Consider the following 21,030-nt stretch of genomic DNA (forward strand, 5'->3'; position numbering starts at 1 on the left):
CCCTTTTGAAGTGTGAATATTTGGAATATCACTCCCAGCGGGACAATATCAAGATTAGGCCTGGACGGTGAACTTCGCTCCGTTTGCAGAGTTCGCAGAGTTTTCTGCACTCTGCACTCCACGGAGCTCGCAGAGTGCAGAAAACTCTGCTTCGCGATGTGCAGTGGCGTTTTTGTCCCGCTCGCGATTGTGAGCGGTAAGTTCGCGATCGTGAACAGTAAGTTCGCAAGTGCAAGCTGCCTCTTGGGTAGAATTTCTACCTGAGCGGCAGAAATACCAGCACAAACTGCAGTTCGCACTGCACTACGCCACTCACGGAAATTCACACTGTATTTTTGTAACTTCGTTGAGTTCCGCGTAGCAAAACTCCGTGAACTACGCCGAGGCCTAATCAAGATACACAACTTGTATGAAGGAGTTGAAGGTCCAGATCTAGAGGCCTTTGTGGTGAGCATGTTCTCTGAGCTCCTGGGGGCAAACCATGCTGAGGTGAGTCTGGATCGGGTGCACAGAGTTGGTCTGATAATCGTGGAGGAGGGAAATGTACCCGAGATGTGCTGGCTAAATTGGGCTCCTTCAACGCCAAATAACTGATTCTGCAAGCTGCCTGGAAACCAGAGAGAGTTTTGTTTCAAGGAGCCACGTGTTCGCTCTTCCAGGACATTACCCCTGTTACACTGACATTCGGCATACAATTGAAAGCAAACATAGACAGACTCGGCTACGACCACATCAAATATAGATGGAACTACCCCTTTGGCATCTCCTTTGACTATCTAAACAAGTCTCATCACTTTATAGAGCTGAATGAAGCCACAGCCTGTTGGAGGAAAAAGTCTCTGTTGAAAAAACACCAAGAAAAACAAGTTGACAATGTAATATGGGTTTATTACAATACTGCAGTGAAGATCAGTCACTACAGGAGAGATCAGTTCACCTCAGATGATGTGCAACTTGATGTCTAGAGTTTTAGCTCAGAAGCAGCCCTATTTATTCTTCCAACCCACAAAGGAAAAGGTTACAAGTTAATCACTGAAGTAAGCAATGTCCATACAGGACATACAAGATAGCACCAGTAGATGTAGCATTTCTTGGAAACAGAAGTGCATGTAGGTTGGCCTATTATCACATGATGCGTGTGGAAACACTCTATGTGGGGTTCGTTTCTCGGAATTTGAGCCGAGAAAATATATGTTTATCTGACTGCGCAGCGCATGGTTATGACCTGCTCAACACTGATTGGCCAAGCTTATCTGACCTTTTGTATAGTGTTTTTTTGCACCAAGCCATCTAACCAGTTAGGTGTGAAGCTGTGGCTTCTGCAGAAGCGAGTGACCAGCTATCTGACGTTTAGGTGTGTTCTCTGCAGAAGCGTGCACATGTGCGTCAGTATGTACTAAGGCAGAATGTGCACCTGGTATTTCTTCCTATGTACGTGTTAAAGCTAAAGGTGTATGAAACCACAGCGCTACAGAGGAAGTGGGCTCTTATGTTATTGGTGCATTTTGGCTCATTCCTCTAGCAGATGGAAATTGTGGTAACCTAATTTTACAGCTTCTGCGCATAAGCACTACTAGTTTCCTGAGTCTGGAGGGAGATATGATCTAAGTTTCATGCAGTAGCTCAACTTACTGACTGCACGCTATTTCCTAACCTTTTAATGAACAATGTGACCTAATTAGCTCATCTAAACGTATTGTCCTTGGTAACATGTTATTTCTGAGCAGAGGCCTGTGTTCTATTGGGGCCTAAAACTGTTTGTAACTTGAAACCTTTTCATGAAAGTCTCAGGCCTCAGATCCATGTAGGTCTGTGTATAATGTATCCCATTTTCCCTATATCATTCCCCCTCTAGTTGATCCTTCAATTACTTCTTCTAACCTCTCATCACCTAGGGGGATCACCTCATATACCACACTCTATTCTAGAACATCCGTAGTACTCTCACTAACTAAAAATGCTCCTCCTACTCTAGCTGTCATCGTTATGCATTATGCTATTATCGACACATAAGACACGTCAAAAGCAACACAACAATTTGAGGCACCAAGGCCTTGAACAACCCCAACATTCATGACGGCATCCAATTGAACCAGCCCTCGAACCACTCATCCGGTGCACCCTGCTCTTCAACCATCTTCTTGTGTAGATTGTGAAATGTCCAAATGGCCTTACCCAATGTCCCATTGTCCTCTTGCACCCCCCTCATGTCCGTAATTATCAACTTCAATTCTGGTTTGCCTTCAAAATCAAGAGCAGGAGAGCTTCAAGGTGCTTGGAAACCGCATCCGGACCTAGCCAGACTGTCGCTGCTTCCCCCTGGCTCAACCCTCCGGTGCCACCCTAACGACTGCCACCACGCTCCTTATGACCACATGTGTCATTGAATAGTCTATGTTCCTGTGGGACGTTTTCCCAAAGCGCAGTGCCATAGTATTCTGCAGCTCTTTTCTTACACTGATGGTGAAACAAAGTCTTTTAGATGGCTCACAGGATGGTCATACAATGTCCACTGATGGTATCACCAAGGAGGGTGCGTGTATAATCAAAGAGGCCATTCCAATTTGGAGGTATTTGCATGTGGAGCCGGATCCTGCACTGACAAAAGTGATCCCTCAGGCTGGAGGTACCCCCTGCATGTTGGCGTCGCCCACAGAAATGTTGCAGTTGAGGTTACTTCCCACCTTTACTGTCTGTTCTGAAACAAAGAAAAAACTGTATTAGTTTCATTGCTGTTCTAGGGTGTGTGTTAGTTCCTTTCCATGTATATCTCTGTATGTTTGCATCTCATATTGCTGATATTGTCCTATTATCTTATCAAATCTTAAAGGGCTACTTGTCTCCGTGCCATTCCGCAATGATATAGTTGTATATGTCAGCTTGGCTCCAGTATGCCATTTGAGGGTATATACTGATCCTGTGATGCTGAGACCTGGTCTGGCAGCTCAATCTAGGGGTGGTGGCTTAAACTCATAGTTACTACATTCTGAAAGTGGTTGAGTTACCCATAAAATACCTCGGTTTAATATCAACTTTTTTCCCCGTTTGTCCAATCTCTCTTATGACATGCTTTCTTAATTCTTGATATCTAATCTCTTTTCTCTAGTCTATCTGTCAAGATCTGTGGTACTTCAGGGATAGTATCAAATCTATTTGTTTTAACTTGCACAGTAATAGGGCTAACGTGTGTGGTTGCAGCTGTGCTTTTATTCTACATACAAAAGGTGCAAGAGACAGTGAGTAAATGCTTATGGAGAGGATGATGGTCAGTATCATTATCAGCAGTTCTGCACATGCGTATAATAGTTGATGTAGAATAAAATAAATAGATATAGACAAGCGCTAAAAGCACCAGCATTAGTACACCCAGAAGGAAAAAATAAAACTAAGGAACATTACTTTAAAATAAGGTAGGCTTTACTTCGGTTGCTTCGCCTGCTCTCCCCCCTCTTTTTCCTGCTCGGTGTCCGAAGGGATGGATGGCACAGCTGGGGCCAGGCAGATATTGGAAAGAGAAAGAGATCCATGGCTTGTAGATGCACATTTTTCACTGTAGTAACTGTGCTGTCTGAGTCTTTACACTAGTGAAAAAGTTCCAGATGCAGATGGGAGTTCCCAATGCAAAGGTTCCTGTCATCTGGAGAGGTGTTGCCATGTGTGTCAGCTACAGTGCACCCAGTTTAGAGACAAACTTTGACACTAGTGTTAGCTGAGACAAATAAACAGACATTTCAGTTTGTACTACTTCAGGCGCTCTCCCTGTCTGCCACCTACATCTAGTTAGTAGCATAACGGCATTCATCATTCTCCCTGTCACTATCTGATGTGGGGACAAATGGGGTGTTTCTCAAGGTGAACAGTGACAGTGGGAGCCAGTACAACCACTTATTTTCCAATGTTGCTCACAGTTTACTTATTTGGTTTGTTAGGAGGCTGTTGAAGAACACCAGGATGTTGTTACTTTGGGGGTGGTAAGCTAACAAGAGTTTGTGTGTCATTTCCAACAAAGCGGTGAGGTGGGAAAATATGTTATTGACAGAAATGTGTGTGCCAATATCGAATCTGATCCACCTCAGGAATGCTCAACTGGGGCATTACCTCACAGACCAGAAAATTAGCAGCAAACGTGGCATCACAATGGACATGAGTTCCTACTATCACTGGTGGCGTCCAGTTCAAACATGTTTATTGGTGCTCCTCAATGACCACCTCTGCCACAGACCCGCTCACTACCACCCTCCAATACGACTCCTCAAGTCTCTAAAACACCCATTCTCAGATGCATTTAATTAGTTCTGTAGCACCACTCATATCAGTGTAGGGCAGTGGTTCCCAAAATGTTTTGACCCGTTGCTCCCTTGACCTAATTGGCAGTTGGCCATGGCTCCCCCCCAATTTTTTTTACTGGTGGACGGGTGGGTGGGGATGTAAGCCCGACCTCGGGTGTACTTCCTGTTGCACTCTGACTGCCCCCTCTGTCCATGCCTGCCCCCGCGCCCTCAGACTGCCCCTTCTGTGCATGCCTCCTTTCTTCGTGACCTCCGACTACCCCTTCTGTCCATGCCATCTCCATACGTGCCTTCTGACTCCCCCTTCTATCCATGCCGGCTGCCTTCGTGCCCTGAGACTGCCCCTTCCCTCCATGCCGTCTCTCTTCATGCCCTGAGACTGCCCCTTTCCTCCATGCCTTCTCCCTTCGTGCCCTAAAACTGCCCCTTTCCTCCATGCCTTCTCCCTTCGTGCCCTGAGACTGCCCCTTCCCTCCATGCCTTCTCCGTTCATGCCCTGAGACTGCCCCTTTCCTCCATGCCTACTCCCTTCGTGCCCTGAGACTGCCCCTTAGGGCGAACAAAGCGATACAAAAGAGGATGATGGACGGATCGTTTGAGCAAATCAAACACTCACCCCAGTCAACTGATCTGGGTTTAATCCATACCATTCTTTAGCCCACTCAGCCACCCCATTTCAGACATGGCTATATCAAATCAGTCTGACCCTGTGCCTCATGGGAACAGTCCAGCCCGAACTGCCAAGCCATGTCTTCCATGGACCGTAAACAAGCATCCTGGTACCGGTTTCGGATTCATAATCCTCATCAGCCAGGCTATCTTGAATCCAGTGGCCAAGTGAGCAAGGGACTCACGTCTGAGCATACCCTGCCACACGTAGGGCGAACAAAGCGATACAAAAGGGGATGATGGACGGAGCGTTTGAGCAAATCAAACACTCACCCCCAGTCAACTGATCTGGGTTTAATCCATCACCATTCTTTAGCCCACTCAGCCACCCCATTTCAGACATGGCTATATCAAATCAGTCTGACCCTGTGCCTCATGGGAACAGTCCAGCCCGAACTGCCAAGCCATGTCTTCCATGCACCGGAAACAAGCATCCTGGGACCGGTTTCGGATTCATAATCCTCATCAGTCAGGCTATCTTGAATCCAGTGGCCAAGTGAGCAAGGGACTCACGTCTGAGCATACCCTGCCACACTTAGGGCGAACAAAGTGATACAAAAGGGGATGATGGACGGAGCGTTTGAGCAAATCAAACACTCACCCCCAGTCAACTGATCTGGGTTTAATCCATCACCATTCTTTAGCCCACTCAGCCACCCCATTTCAGACATGGCTATATCAAATCAGTCTGACCCTGTGCCTCATGGGAACAGTCCAGCCCGAACTGCCAAGCCATGTCTTCCATGGACCGGAAACAAGCATCCTGGGACCGGTTTCGGATTCATAATCGTCATCAGCCAGGCTATCTTGAATCCAGTGGCCAAGTGAGCAAGGGACTCACTTCTGAGCATACCCTGCCACACTTAGGGCGAACAAAGCGATACAAAAGGGGATGATGGACGGAGCTTTTGAGCAAATCAAACACTCACCCCCAGTCAACTGATATGGGTTTAATCCATCACCATTCTTTAGCCCACTCAGCCACCCCATTTCAGACATGGCTATATCAAATCAGTCTGACCCTGTGCCATTCATAATCGTCATCAGCCAGGCTATCTTGAATCCAGTGGCCAACTGAGCAAGGGACTCACGTCTGAGCATACCCTGCCACACTTAGGGCGAACAAAACGATACAAAAGGGGATGATGGACGGAGCGTTTGAGCAAATCAAACACTCACCCCCAGTCAACTGATATGGGTTTAATCCATCACCATTCTTTAGCCCACTCAGCCACCCCATTTCAGACATGGCTATATCAAATCAGTCTGACCCTGTGCCTCATGGGAACAGTCCAGCCCGAACTGCCAAGCCATGTCTTCCATGGACCGGAAACAAGCATCCTGGGACCGGTTTCGGATTCATAATCCTCATCAGCCAGGCTATCTTGAATCCAGTGGCCAAGTGAGCAAGGGACTCACGTCTGAGCATACCCTGCCACACTTAGGGCGAACAAAGCGATACAAAAGGGGATGATGGATGGAGCGTTTGAGCAAATCAAACACTCACCCCAGTCAACTGATCTGGGTTTAATCCATCACCATTCTTTAGCCCACTCAGCCACCCCATTTCCGACATGGCTATATCAAATCAGTCTGACCCTGTGCCTCATGGGAATAGTCCAGCCCGAACTGCCAAGCCATGTCTTCCATGGACCGGAAACAAGCATCCTGGGACCGATTTCGGATTCATAATCCTCATCAGCCAGGCTATCTTGAAACCAGTGGCCAAGTGAGCAAGGGACTCACGTCTGAGCATACCCTGCCACACTTAGGGCGAACATAGGGATACAAAAGGGGATGATGGACGGAGCGTTTGAGCAAATCAAACACTCACCCCCAGTCAACTGATCTGGGTTTAATCCATCAATATTCTTTAGCCCACTCAGCCACCCCATTTTAGACATGGCTATATCAAATCAGTCTGACCCTGTGCCTCATGGGAACAGTCCAGCCCGAACTGCCAAGCCATGAGACTGTTGCACTCTGACTGCCCCCTCTGTCCATGCCTGCCCCCGCGCCCTCAGACTGCCCCTTCTGTGCATGCCTCCTTTCTTCGTGACCTCCGACTACCCCTTCTGTCCATGCAATCTCCATACGTGCCTTCTGACTCCCCCTTCTATCCATGCCGGCTGCCTTCGTGCCCTGAGACTGCCCCTTCCCTCCATGCCGTCTCTCTTCATGCCCTGAGACTGCCCCTTTCCTCCATGCCTTCTCCCTTCGTGCCCTAAAACTGCCCCTTTCCTCCATGCCTTCTCCCTTCGTGCCCTGAGACTGCCCCTTCCCTCCATGCCTTCTCCCTTCATGCCCTGAGACTGCCCCTTTCCTCCATGCCTGCTCTCTCCGTGCCCTGAGACTGCCTGAGACTGCCCCTTTCCTCCATGCCTTCTCCCTTTGTGCCCTGAGACTGCCCCTTTCCTCCATGCCTGCTCCCTTCGTGCCCTGAGACTGCCCCTTTCCTCCATGCCTGCTCCCTACGTGCCCTGAGACTGCCCCTTTCCTCCATGCCTGCTCCCTTCGTGCCCTGAGACTGCCCCTTTCCTCCATGCCTTCTCCCTTCGTGCCCTGAGACTGCCCCTTTCCTCCATGCCTGCTCCCTTTGTGCCCTGAGACTGCCCCTTTCCTCCATGTCTGCTCCATTCGTGCCCTTGGACTGCCCCTTTCCTCCATGCCTGCTTCCTTTGTGCCCTGAGACTGCCCCTTTCCTCCATGCCTTCTCCCTTTGTGCCCTGAGACTGCCTGAGACTGCCCCTTTCCTCCATGTCTGCTCCCTTCGTGCCCTGAGACAGCACCTTTCCTCCATGCCTGCTCCCTTCGTGCCCTGAGACTGCCCCTTTCCTCCATGCCTGCTCCCTTCGTGCCCTGAGACTGCCCCTTTCCTCCATGCCTTCTCCCTTCGTGCCATGAGACTGCCTGAGACTGCCCCTTCCCTCCATTCCTTCTCACTTCGTGCCCTGAGACTGCCCCTTTCCTCCATGTCTGCTCCCTTCATGCCCTGAGACTGCCCCTTTCCTCCATGCCTTCTCCCTTCGTGCCCTGAGACTGCCCCTTTCATCCATGCATTCTCCCTTCGTGCCCTGAGACTGCCCCTTTCCTCCATGCCTGCTCCCTTCGTGCCCTGAGACTGCCCCTTTCCTCCATGCATTCTCCCTTCGTGCCCTGAGACTGCCCCTTTCCTCCATGCCTACTCCCTTTGTGCCCTGAGACTGCCCCTTTCCTCCATGCCTTCTCCCTTCGTGCCCTCAGACTGCCCCTTTCCTCCGTGCCTTCTCCCTTCGTGCCCTGAGAGTGCGGCTTTCCTCAATGTCTGCTCCCTTTGTGCCCTCTATCCATTATCTCCATGCCTGTTCTCTTTGTGCCCTCAGGCGTGCAACACCCACTGAACTCAATGGGCTTCAGCCCCCCCCCCCGTCCCCTCCCCCAGTTGTGTGTGACAGCCTGTGGATAAGACCTCCTGGGCACTCAAGCAGCCGCACCCGAGCACCTCGCAGGTCTTTTAAAGACCATTTGCATGTTAATGAGGCCTTGCTGTTGTTTCACCCTTTCCAAGAGCCCCTGCAGCTCCACTCTGAATTTTGCTTACAGATCAGACTACCCTTTCTTTATATTCCTGTTTCCTTAAAGTGGCGGAGTTATAACGATTATGCAGGTGTCATTTCCAAATATCTAGCGCTGCCACAGTAATTTCCCACATCGTGCCGCGGCCCCCCTGGCAACGGCGCACCGGGGTGCCGCGGTGCACAGTTTGGGAACCACGGGTGTAGGATGTCAAAACACTTTACATCACACCTACATTACATACAGACTATCAGACACACATGCGTAAATCAATGTATAGGAAATGTTTCATAAGACAGAGAGCTACAAGATATAGGAGTCTCATGTCACCCGTACTGATAGGCAGTATAGTTTGAGTGATTGATCTGGAGAAGCACAAACTCTGCGTTTGAACTGTAACATCATGGTTGGGAGTTCTCTTTATTATTAAGATATTTTTTCGACTTTTTGCAACATTAGAATAATGAAAGACTGAACAAAAAATATATCGCTCTAATCCATACCTTGTAGTATGTCTACAGTTCTTTGATAACAGTTTTTTTTTTTTTTTTTTTGGTTAAAGACTTTTATTGGTCAAAGTACAAGAACACAGCCATAGGCCTACAACCCAGAAGTGGGCCAGCCGCAAAATACTTCTGTCAGTCAGCACATCCAGAAAAAAAAATATAACAACTCCGTTCAAAATAAGTATGCAAATATTAGCAGGTATTGATCCAGAAGCTGTGTCCTGTAATAATTCTTATGCATCTAGTAAGCAGTCTCATCTCACAAGCAACCCAACAGTAATGAACTATATAACTACCCCCCACCCATCATCCCAGGTTTCAGATCCGATATCAACAAATGCCGTAGCCAAGTGTGCATCCAGAGAGGTACATAGATCATAACTAAGAGCGTATCTCAATTCAATACCGTAGAAGATAGCTAATCCGTGCACCATCTGCAATATACCCTCAACAGTCCATGCAAGGGTGAGCTACTTCCCTGTCGCTCTCATTCAGCTGAGACCGTCCTCCATACTAGGAACACTCTAGGGACTCCCCTCCGCCGCCTTCCTCGACAGCATATACAGTGTATACGGACCCCATATATCCCGAGGCCTTGAAGCTTCTGGTAATTCATCATAGTAACAGGTCAGTTGGTCACGACAATACGCCATGTCTTGCAACCATAGCGTGACAGCAGGTGCTCGCTTCCTTCCCCAAGTTACAGCCACTCTGCGCTTGGCGGCCTGCAATGCCAACACTATCAGACGTCGAGCTCCAACAGGTAATCCCGAAGCTATTCCCAACAAACACAACCGCAGTTCAGTAGGCACTTCTATGGAAGTCATCTCAGACAGTGCCTTCGTCACCGCAGTCCAGAATTCGTATACCTTAGGACAGCCCCACGCCAAGAGTACAGAGTCAGCATTTTCAGCACCACATCTCACACATCTGGAGTGATCCCGTAGCCCGTATCTCATCAATTGTGCAGGGGTGTAATACCATTGCTGTAAATACTTATAGTGAATGAGGCGGTAATTCCCATTGGCCACAAACCCGCCCGTCCCAGAACAACATTCAATCCATTCCTCATCAGTCAGCGGGTCCGGCAAGCATGCGTCCCATCTTGCTTTCGCCAATACACTGCCCCCGCCCTCATCCTCCTGCGAAGCGCGATACAAGCGCGAGACCAATTTCACTCGGTCCGTTGTGGAGTACAGTAACTGTAGGGCACTTAACACTGGTGGTTCATCTGGGAAAGAGGGATATAAGTCCCGCAGCGCAGCGCGTAGCCTAGCATAGATGAATGTGGCCATAGTAGGAGTAGTCGTGCGATCTAATAGATTCTGCAGTGAAATGAACGTAGCAGTGGGGAACACATGTCCCACGGTGCGTATACCAGCCCCCTGGAGAAGCTGAAGCGCTCCTACTTCACTGGAGACCGAGATCTCGGCATGATAAAGCAATGGCATAGCCGGAGCATACAACGGTAGTTTATCGGATCGTTTGCCTAACTCCTGCCAAACGCGGTGTGTACTGTGCACCGTGTCCACCTCCCCCCTCTCAAACACAGAGTACTGATTCACTATCATGGCCTTCAATGGTCGCGGAGTGACTGCACTAGCCTCGAGCGCGACATGCGGTGTATATGGCGGCGACGAAACCCAGTAGGAAGCAAAGTGAGCTTGCGCGCAAAGATAGTACAGTTTCATATCCGGTACGGCAAAACCCCCTAGTTCGTATGGCTTCGTCAGAACATCCCACCTCACTCGCGCTTTCTTACCGGCCCAGGCTAGCGTGATAAGTAACGATCGCAGTTGTGCAAAAAAATGGGACGTCAGGGTAATGGGTATATTAACAAAATAGTACAGAAACTTAGGTAGTACCACCATTTTGATGAGAGATATCCTATCCGCAAACGATAGCGGCAGCCTAATCCATCTCTGCACTTGATCTTCCAATTTGGAGACCGCCACCCCGTAATTTGCCCGCAGGATTTCAGTACAGTCCCTGTGTACCCAGATTCCCAGATAGCGCACTGGTTCCGACGCCCATTCTAATGAAAATTCTAGTGTGAAAGGTATAGTGGCGTCAGTAAGGGGCAGCAAAATGGATTTAGTCCAATTTATAGATAAACCAGAAAAAAAAAAAAACCTGATGAACTCCCGCAGTACATTTTCCAGGTGTTGAGCAGGATCTCTGATATATAGCACCATGTCATCCGCGTCCATGGATACTGCAAACGACCTAAGCGGAAACCTCAAAGCTGCGTCAGCATATCTTTGCCGCAAAATGCAGGCCAGTGGCTCTAGCATAAGAGCAAAGAGCAGGGGCGAAAGAGGGCACCCCTGCCGAGTTCCCCTTTGAATACAGAACGTCGCCGACACGTGTCCATTAATCCTCACCCGCGCCATCGGCCTCGTGTACAACAAAGTGATTAGAGACGTGAAAAAACACGGCACACCCATACGATGCAGTACTGCTAGCATGTATTTCCAAGCCACAGAGTCGAATGCCTTGGCTGCATCCAAAAGGACCGCCACTGCAGACATCTCTGGCTTGAGAAGGTGCAAAACTGCGAACAAGGCCCTCAGATTGTGAGCGGTAGAGCGGAGGGGAACAAAACCAGATTGGTCGGGCAGGACCATCACCGGTAGAATAAGTCTCAGACGTGTCGCCAGCACTTTGGCTATGATCTTAACATCTGTGTTAATTAGAGACAATGGTCTATATGACTCACACAGATTAGGTGGCTTGCCTGGCTTCGGTAGTGCCACCAGGAGCGCTTCGCTCATTGTGGCCGGTAGCTGTCCCTGTTCCAACGAGTCCTCCAAGACAGCCGCTAAGTGTGGCAACAACAGATCTGCGTATTCTTTATAAAATTCTGACGGTAAACCATCTGTGCCAGCCGCTTTGCCATTAGGCAGAGCAGAAATCGCGGCCCGAAACTCCTCCTCCGTGATGTGGTGCATTAAAAATTCCTGCTGCCCCTTGGACAGCCAAACCAGGGCGATATCGTCCAAGTACTGTGCCAATTCCGCCTCATCAGCCATGTCCCTGAAACTATACATCTGCTCGTAGTACTGCGCAAAGCAATCGAGGATACCAGCAGCGCTAGTGACAGTGTCGCCCTCATGTACTATTTCTTGAACCCCGCAGTGCCTCGCCCATGGCTCCATAATTCTATCAGCCAGCCCTCGTCCCGCACGTCCCCCTTCACCGTAGCACCGTGCCTTAGTACGTTTGGATAAGAAGGTAATCTCCTGATCAGCTAGCTCGTTATAAGCAGTGACTTTCTCACGGATCTCTGCCAGCCGAGCATCAGTGGGGAACCGTTCCTGCTGCCGTTCTAATGTCAATAGTTCTTCCTCCAGTTTGCCCATAGAGTTCCGCAATGATTTAAGCACCCCAGATCGCATACCAATACACGTACCGCGAATCGTAACTTTGAATGCCTCCCATACTGTTCCCATACTTACCACAGATCCCACATTATTATCAAAAAATTCCTCAATACAGGTTCTCAAGTCCTCCCGTAATACCAGATCCCGCAGCATACCCGGGTCTAAGCGCCATGAAAATGGAGCCGGTGTATACGACGGCCAGCCCACCTCTAGAAGCACTGGAGCGTGATCCGAGAGGGTCCTGGGTAGATGGTCGCCACGCCTGACCCACCCACTTACATCACGGGTAACTAGCCAATAATCCAGTCGCAACCAAGTGTCATGGGCAGATGTGTAGCAAGTGCCCTCCTTCACGCCCGGACGTCCCAGTCGCCACACATCCACCAATCCAAGGTTACACATACCATCACGCACCGCATCAGTTGCTCTTTTATGCACGGTTGGCCTCTCATCCTTTTCATCCAGCGTCTTGTCCAACGTCACATTCCAATCTCCTCCACACACAACAGCCGATGGCGGCAAGGCATACACCTTGTTCCACAGATCAGTATAGAAATCAGGATCGTCCACATTCGGACCATATACATTCACCAACGTTATCAATATGCCATAGAGTTTCCCCTGTAGAATGATGTATCTGCCTCCTTTATCAACCTCTTCATGCTTCAAATCAAACTGCACATTTTTCTTGATTAAAATCATGACCTCGCGTGCATAAGACGAGTAGTCCGTCGCCACTCGCACTCCCGCCCACTGCTTAGCCACGGCTTCAATTGCTGTCCCCCAAAGGTGTGTCTCCTGAAGAAAGACCACTTGTGCCCCATGTTTATTAAGGAAGGACAGCATTTGTCTAGACTTCTGCGGTCTATTCAGCCCTCGAACATTCCATGTTATCCAACAGAGTTTCCCACTCTCAGTCATAAGGTCCGCCTTTTCTATAGTCCAGCAGCCTGCAAGTGGAACCCACCCCCCAGCGCCAAAGGCCAATCCGGTAGTAATCCAGCGAGCAATCATTCACAATCATCATCCTGAGAGTATTACGATGCATCAGCCTCTCCACGGTATCATAGCCCTCCCCTTCGCACACCCACTCACATAGCAACATAGTCATCGGAAACCTTTGAACTCCTTCCTTCTTCCCCCCCACCCACTTCAGCACCCCCAACCTGCCAAAGCCTTCCCCAACCCCCCAGCCGCCCAACCAATACCCCTTTGTTGAACAGCTCGTGGGGAACTCCCATAAATGGGGGCGTAGAGGTGCCCAACTCCCACTAACAAGTGCAGTAGAAGTGGATCGGATTAGTGAGGTAAACCTCCGCCCCAGCTGACCAAGCCTCCCAGCCAACACTTCAAAATGCAAGGTTACAACTGTAAATCCGGTAACAGTCCCAGTAGCCATTCATAGCCACCCACCAGTAATCATAACATCATAACGTGTAACGGTGACCCTGCGCACATTCAACCCCACCAACATAGGAGCCAGATTGACTCACACCTATTCTAATCCCAGTGGGTATGCGTCACAAAGCACCACAAGCAAATACAGTAATAGGGTAACCAAACGCCAAATTACATCAAGCAGTGTACTTAAGGCCACCGCAGTGCATACATCCAGTCCGGTCACTGCCTGTAACAGCGATCATGTAAGACTCGAACATCCGTGTCAAGAACAGGAAATCAGTGGACAGTGACACCACAGCACAACAGGTGAAGGCCATTGTCCGTGCCATCCAGAGGCACCCGTTCACTCAGCTTCGTCTAGAGCCTCTGCCTCCTCGTTCCGCGCCGCATTGGCATCTCTTTTCCTTTTCTTCTGCTTCTTCGCTTAATCCATAGCCGCCTTTGATGAGGTGAAGATTTTGTTATCCGACGGTGGTCCAATCCGGAGTCTAGCGGGATATAGCATTGCATACGGAACGTCCTCGGCCCTAGGAAGTTGTTTCACTGCCTGGAATTCTTTTCTCGCCGTTTGCACCGCCACTGTAAAGTCGGGGTAGAACTCCAGTTTACTGCATTGCCAGTCAATGGTGCCCTTTTCTCGTGCCAGTCGGAGAATCACGTCCCTGTCCTTATAATTCAATAGGCGGGCAATAACAGGACGCGGCGGTGCCCTGGACACCGGTCTCTTAGCAAGAGAGCGGTGCGCCCGTTCCACTATGAACACACGAGACAGTTGTTCCGCCCCAAAAATATCAGTGATCAGCCGTTCCATGAAGTCTTCCATGCGACCAACATTCGTGGATTCAGGCAGGCCCGTGACGCGAATGTTGTTGCGTCTGGACCTCCCTTCCAACTCCTCGTTCTTGGCCTGTATGACCGCCAGGACGCGCTCCATGTTAAACACTTTCGTAGTTAATGTGGTCAAACCGTCCTCCGTGGCCGATACCCTCTGCTCCACCTCTCCCATCCGCTCATTTTGCCTATCAAATTGGGTGGCCATGTGGTCCAATCTGTGATTGACCGCCTCCATGGTGCCTTCAATGTCTTCTGCATAGCGACAAGGACTCCCTCCAAATTCGGCGTACCGCCCGTTGCACCAGCAGACTCAGAGACCGGCGGTTCCTGTGTGGTAGACATAGTGGCCTTTTTTGCCTCAAATACCAACTTGTCGCAACCCACGCAGCGGGACCTCTGCAGGGTCAGTACAGTAGGCTATTGTCCAGATAAGAAGGCGCGCTTAGGAGCACTTCGGTCGCTACCCCCGCTAAGGAACGCCAACAGCGCAGGTCCAGTCCTCTCCCCTATAGCACCAAGCGAGTATCACCAGGCAGCTGCGTTCAGGGCCTCTGGCCTCACGTAGTCTCACAACGTGCACAATTCTCACAAGGCACGCTAATCCTCAATACCGTTCCACTCAGTTGCAGCCCAGTCCATCATGGCCGCGCCTATGCAGGAGTAAACAGTGCAGACACTACAGCCCCTCAGCTCGCAATAATCAGTGCAGCAGTCGAGTGTCAAATATTTCCCCACCAAGAACGCTCTCCGATGAGTAGCAGTGGAGCAGGGACTGTCAGGGCACTTCTCAACCCAGCGCTTCCCTCGTCAGCTTTCCCAGACCCGCCCCGCCCCCATTAGCCACAGTTTGCGCGGCGCGGCCTAGTGCGGCCCAGCGCCACCTCCGCAGCCCCGGGCTATCCCAGGCCGTCACCCCACTCACCACAGCCAGCAGAAGTCGGACCAGGTCCCGCTGCCCCGCGCACTCCACCGCCGGTCAGCCGCTCCTCTCCGGCAGTCCAAGACGCGAGGTATCACCAAGCCGCCACCGCAGCCTCCGCTCTCGAGCACCACAATGGCGGGTCGCCAGCTGGCAGCTCACTCGTCACCTGCAATGTCAGGGGAGCTCCGATCAGCCAGATCACCGGCGCCAATCAGGCTCGTCGCAGTTCTCCACTGTTGGCCACAACGCCCGGCACTTCACCGGGGCAGATTGAACAGGATAAATGAAGGATATTGATCCGATCTGGCGGAGCCTCACAGACGTGCGGCCATCTTGCCTTCTTTGATAACAGTTAATAATTCACTGCTATATATTATGAGTTTAACTTATAAAACTGTAAGTAAGAAAAGGATCTTCCGAAGAATACCCCACGGTCCTATTTACATTCTATGCACTTTGTGATTTGCTGGAGGCAAGGAATACTAGCAAATGCTTTTAAAACTATAATATACTTGGAACCGGCGCCCCCACCCAAAGTCATCAACCAGTGTGGTGGCATCGGTCGCACCGCCATAGAGCTGCCCCTGATTACAGTGGAGGGCCCTCAATTTTGAAGCATTGTGGAAACTATCACTTTGAAGGTGGGTTAAATAAACCCTGCTGGCACACAGTACAGGTGTATACATACATTGTGTTCATCTCATGCAAGTTGGGAACAAACCAATCCTGGCGTATTTGGAGAGACGTGTTGTCCTTAGCTGAGTGCAAAGGTAATGTAGCTAGTTTAGGGCTTTGGGTAGCAATGCTTGGATATCTACCTATATATTAAATCTGTTCCTGTCTCTGTGCATTCAGTGGGCCTGAAGGTGGCGATGATTTACTAGCTGACAAAACTATATGTGTGTTGCTAAGGTGTCATTTTGCACTGACATGGTGACATAGACTCAATCAAAGTATATGGTTATTGCTTCCCCTTCCCCTTATTTAAGAGCTTGCACTAAAACTACTAGTTCAGAAGCCTGAGTTAAGTAATGAGGTGGCATCGTTATCTGGTCTGGTATCAGCAATATTTCTGAAGAGTCATGCTTCATGGCTTTGATCACTACTGCACCTGTGTGTCTCAATCCCATGTCCTAATCTATTATGGAAGACTCATCTACAAAATATTCAACATTACCTAGGATGGGGTCTTCTCTTTGGATACACTCATCTGGAGTATATGTGGCCCAGTCATGGATATCAATGCCTGTGTCTGAAATGGGGTATGCAAAGAAGACAGCTGTGTTGACTTTATGACACTTAACTACCTTGATGTGAGTTCACTGAGGAGGACATTGCTTTTCTCTAAACATCCCCTCTTCTGCTTTGTTACCACTAGGATCCTCTGGCTGTGGCTATTTTCAGGGGCTCTGTTAGACCTGGCTTTCCCAGCGAGTTTATCCCCAAACGTTTTTCTTTTTGGCCTCCTGTTTTGAAACCGGTTTTATGACTCTGGCCACTTTACCACTGTTGATCAGTGCTAAAGTGCATATGCTATCCCTGTAAATTGTGTTTATGAACTGGTGGTTCCATGATTGGCATATCTGATTTACTGGTAAGTCCCTAGTACAGTGCACTGTATGTGCCCAGGGCCTGTAAATCAGCTACTGTTAGTGGGCCTGCAGCACTGATTGTGTCACCCACATGAGCAACCTGTAAATGTAACTCAGACCTGCCACTGCAGTGTCTGTGCACAGGTTGGTACTGACATGTTGACCTGGCAAGTGCACCCACGTGCCAGGCCCTAACCTTTCCTTTTCTTACATGTAAGACACCCCTAAGGTAGACTCAAGGTAGCCCCATAGGCAGGGTGCAGTGTATGTGAAAAGTAGGACATGTTCGTCCTGATAGCGAAATACAGTATATTTTGTTTTTCACTATTGAAAGGCTATCTGTCCTATAGGATAGAATGGGAGTTTATTTATAACATCCTATAAATATAACTTCCCATTGGGACAAGATAGAAAGTTTGAGTTTAGTGTGTTTGAAAATACCACTTAAAAATAATTGTGGGTATTTTCTTACTTATCCATCGTGTGTTCCTCTGCTGGTTTGTGGATTGACTGTCTGGCTTTAGAGTGACAGGAGCTGGGAATGTGCCTTCTCTAAGACAGCCACTGGGGGGGGTTGATGTGTGTTCTGCCTTTCCTGAATAAGTCAGGGCTGGGCTGAACAGATCTGGGCTGCATTCAGAGTAGGGGGAGGAGATTTCATTCACACCTATATAGGCCTGGTCTGCCTTGGACAATGCTGTCTCCACCTCCTGCCAGGCTTCTGTACCAGAGAGGACAGAACTGGTTTTGGTTCTGACACCAGTGAACAAATTAATTTTTGCTTTAAAAAGTGGGGCCCAGACCCCTGAGCTTTAAAATACTTCTGGAATTCAAGAGGAACCTTTGCCAGGAGAAGAGCTAGAGAAACTGAGGAGAAGTATTGCCCCTTTGCTGTGTGCAGTCTGGGGTTGGCCTGCAGTGGCTGTTTCTGACAGGGAAAGGACAAGGACTTTGCTATGTGCTGTGTCTCCTGCTTGAGGCAGATCTCAAAGGGCTTAAAGTAGGTATGTTTTGAAGTCTCAGGGATACAAAGACTTAACCCCCAGCTCCCTTGAACTTCCTTGCTGGGAGTTTTGACGTGCCAAGAAGTGCCTGCTGCTGTTCTGGGCCTCTGGAGGTTGTTCCTGCTGTTGGGAGCTGAAAAAGCAACGCAACTAAGAGAAGCACAATGTATCCACACCTGTTTCCAATGCATCGCCACAGTGCGAGGAAAATTTCCATGCATCGTCATCATGCTGCTGAATAAACTGACTGATTGCCTGCCCGTGGCTGGAAAAATCGCTGCAGGCCGCATCAAGTGCACTGATCTATGGAGTCTGAGATCACCGCACCAATTCTGACACAGGCCCTGCTGTGCGGCTTTAAGAACCAATGCACTGTGGGACCGCGGCTGAAGAAACGAACGCAGCGCTGTTGCCGCTGCCACATCAAGAACCAATGCATCCCCGATTGTCATGCATCACATCGGGGTACCAAGTCTACATCAGCGCTGGGGCCGCAGTAAGAAACCGACGTATCACCTCCATGCACAGTAAAAAAACAATGCATCACCTCCCCTTCAATAATGAAATGACCCATCACCTCCCCTCCGTGGCGAAAAGGAACCGACGCATCACCTTCCCTGTGCGTAAGGAACCAACACATCACCTTCCCTGCAGCTGTTTTTGTTCTTGATTTTGACACCTCCAAGGTACTTTGTGTTGAAAGTGTTGCATCAAAAATTTGCCATGGACAGAACTGTTCCTACCTTTTAAAAGCCATATTTTGATTACAGTGTTGTGGATTTTCGTTGTTTTGGTCTTGTTTAGTTTAGATGAAGATTACTTATTCTTCTAAACTGGTGTAGTGTCCATTTGCAGTATGTTCACTGTATTACTGTATGTGTGCAGAAATGCTTTTCACACTGCCTCTGAGATAAGCCTGTCTGCTTCTGCCAAGGTACCAAGGGGGTGAGCAGGGGTTGTTTTAGAAATGTATCCCCCTTACCCTGACTAGGAAGAAGGGTCCCTGTTTGGAGAAAGATGGGAACCATTGCCAACAAGAGACCCCCATTTTTAACATTGGTGGTCGGCGGTGAGGATCTGGACTTGCATTGGTGCCCTACATACAGTGATTGGTGTACACTACTAGAATAGTGCAGATCATTACGCAACCACATACTGTCTTTTTCTGTTTTCTGGTGTGCTCCTGGAAGTTTTTTTGATACTGAGACTCTGGTTGGTTGTTGCACCTGTGAAGTCTTGAAAAAAATGGAACTAGACTTCTGGCACATGTTCATCTTTACGATGAAGTAGCTACGCGTGTTCTGCAAGAAATGGGGACTGCCTGTGAAGCGAAGGTCCAGGGAGGATCTAGAGGCAGCCCTATTTCGTTAAAAGCTACTCGGCTGGAGGCTAACACTACCAGACGAGTCTGAGAAGGAGGAGGACGTCTCTGAAAGTGAGGGAGAAACAGAGAAAGATGAATGGCTTCTGGCTTGTGAGCCGAGGCTGAGTTAGCTTGTCGAGGAGCTCAAGAGGGCTGAGACAAAGAAGGCCTTAGCCCAAGAAAAAGAAATGTGTGTATCTCAGGAAGTGAGCTTGGCTTGTATGGTGGTGGAGTCCAGCTCAGATGGTGGCAGCAAAAAGGTGTTTTCATTGCTGAGGGAAAAGTACGCACACCCAGAGATGTGGCGTCTGACTTGAAGGAGGGGGTTGACATACACTAGGGGGTTCAGGTTTATGAAGTAGCTCCAGTGGGGCGCAGTGTCCCTGAAGTGGAGTGGGGAACTGGCACAGGGGATCATATTCCTAGTGGTGGAAGGGACACTCTACTGACTCTAGATGAGAGATACTGGGAGAGGAGTTCCCCTACGGTAGAAGTCCTGGTATGTGAGTGTGAAGAGTGCCCAGAAGAGTGTGGGTTGAGTGACAGAGACAATCAGACACTATCTTGCCAATCTCATGATGTGATGTGGAGTACTTGTGCGAGGCACTGGATGGTGAGGCAAAGGGTAGCTTGATTAATATCGGTTTGGGCCTGTGTGATTCAATTGTTGGAGATCATATTTTAAGTCCCTGTTTTCCAGAGCTATTCCAACACCTGGCGGAGTGGGAATTCTCTGACCCCAGGGAGCTCACACTAGAGGCAGACATTTTGGTGGGATCCAGAGGGTCTGAAGAAACATCTGAGGAGATCCTGAAGGATGTGGCTCAGGTTTTGCCCAACTAAGTGAGGTAGGAGAGGGTTGAGGTGGCACAGATAGGTCCCAGAGTAGTGGGAGGGGTGTAAGGTCCCAAACTCTGTCTCAGAGGAGAAGGAGTGGGAGTAGACTGTGTCCTGAGGTACCCAAAACGCCGTCTCAAGGCTAGGTTGGTTCCAGGAGAGGGGCATGGTCTGTACCAGGATGCCATCCCGAGGGGGATCCCAAGGCATCAGTTGAGCTGGGGGAGACTGCGGTAACCAGCTAACGTCTTAGACTCTCTACACATTTAGAAATGTGAAACAAATATTTCATTTTATTTTTATATTTATGTTAAAATGTGATTGCAATCTCACAAGCATTGGTATATGCATTAGGTTTTGCCTATAGGATTAATGATAAATTAAGAGGTGTGGGAGCAGTGTATGAGTGCAGGGAGAAAGGGTGAGTGGTGCATGAATGAAGGTTGATAAATGTCTGAGTGCAGGGTGAAAGCGCCTCAATGCATGGTGATTGGTGTGTTTTCATGTTTGCAGTACAGAATGAAAATAGGGTGAAAGATGTTTCTCTGTACAATGTAAAAGGTGTGCAAGTGTAGGGTGAGAGGAATGTCAATAGTGTAAGTGCAGGATGAGTTGTTTGAACTCAGGGTGAGAAATATGGGTGGAGGATGAGAAAAACATGAGTGCTGGGTGAGA

At 49.2% G+C, this 21,030-nt stretch overlaps 1 long non-coding RNA gene across 1 annotated transcript in view; it reads right to left on the reverse strand.

Annotated features, from left to right (window-relative positions):
* Positions 1 to 858: 858 nt before the first annotated feature.
* Positions 859 to 21,030, reverse strand: part of LOC144784563 (uncharacterized) — a 196,573-nt gene continuing 176,401 nt past the window's right edge. The window contains exon 3 of the long non-coding RNA XR_013601677.1: positions 859 to 2,698. This is a non-coding gene — a long non-coding RNA (uncharacterized LOC144784563). The remainder of the gene's footprint in view (positions 2,699 to 21,030) is intronic.

This window comes from Lissotriton helveticus, chromosome 10 (genome assembly GCF_964261635.1).
Source record: "Lissotriton helveticus chromosome 10, aLisHel1.1, whole genome shotgun sequence".
NCBI lineage: Eukaryota > Metazoa > Chordata > Amphibia > Caudata > Salamandridae > Lissotriton > Lissotriton helveticus.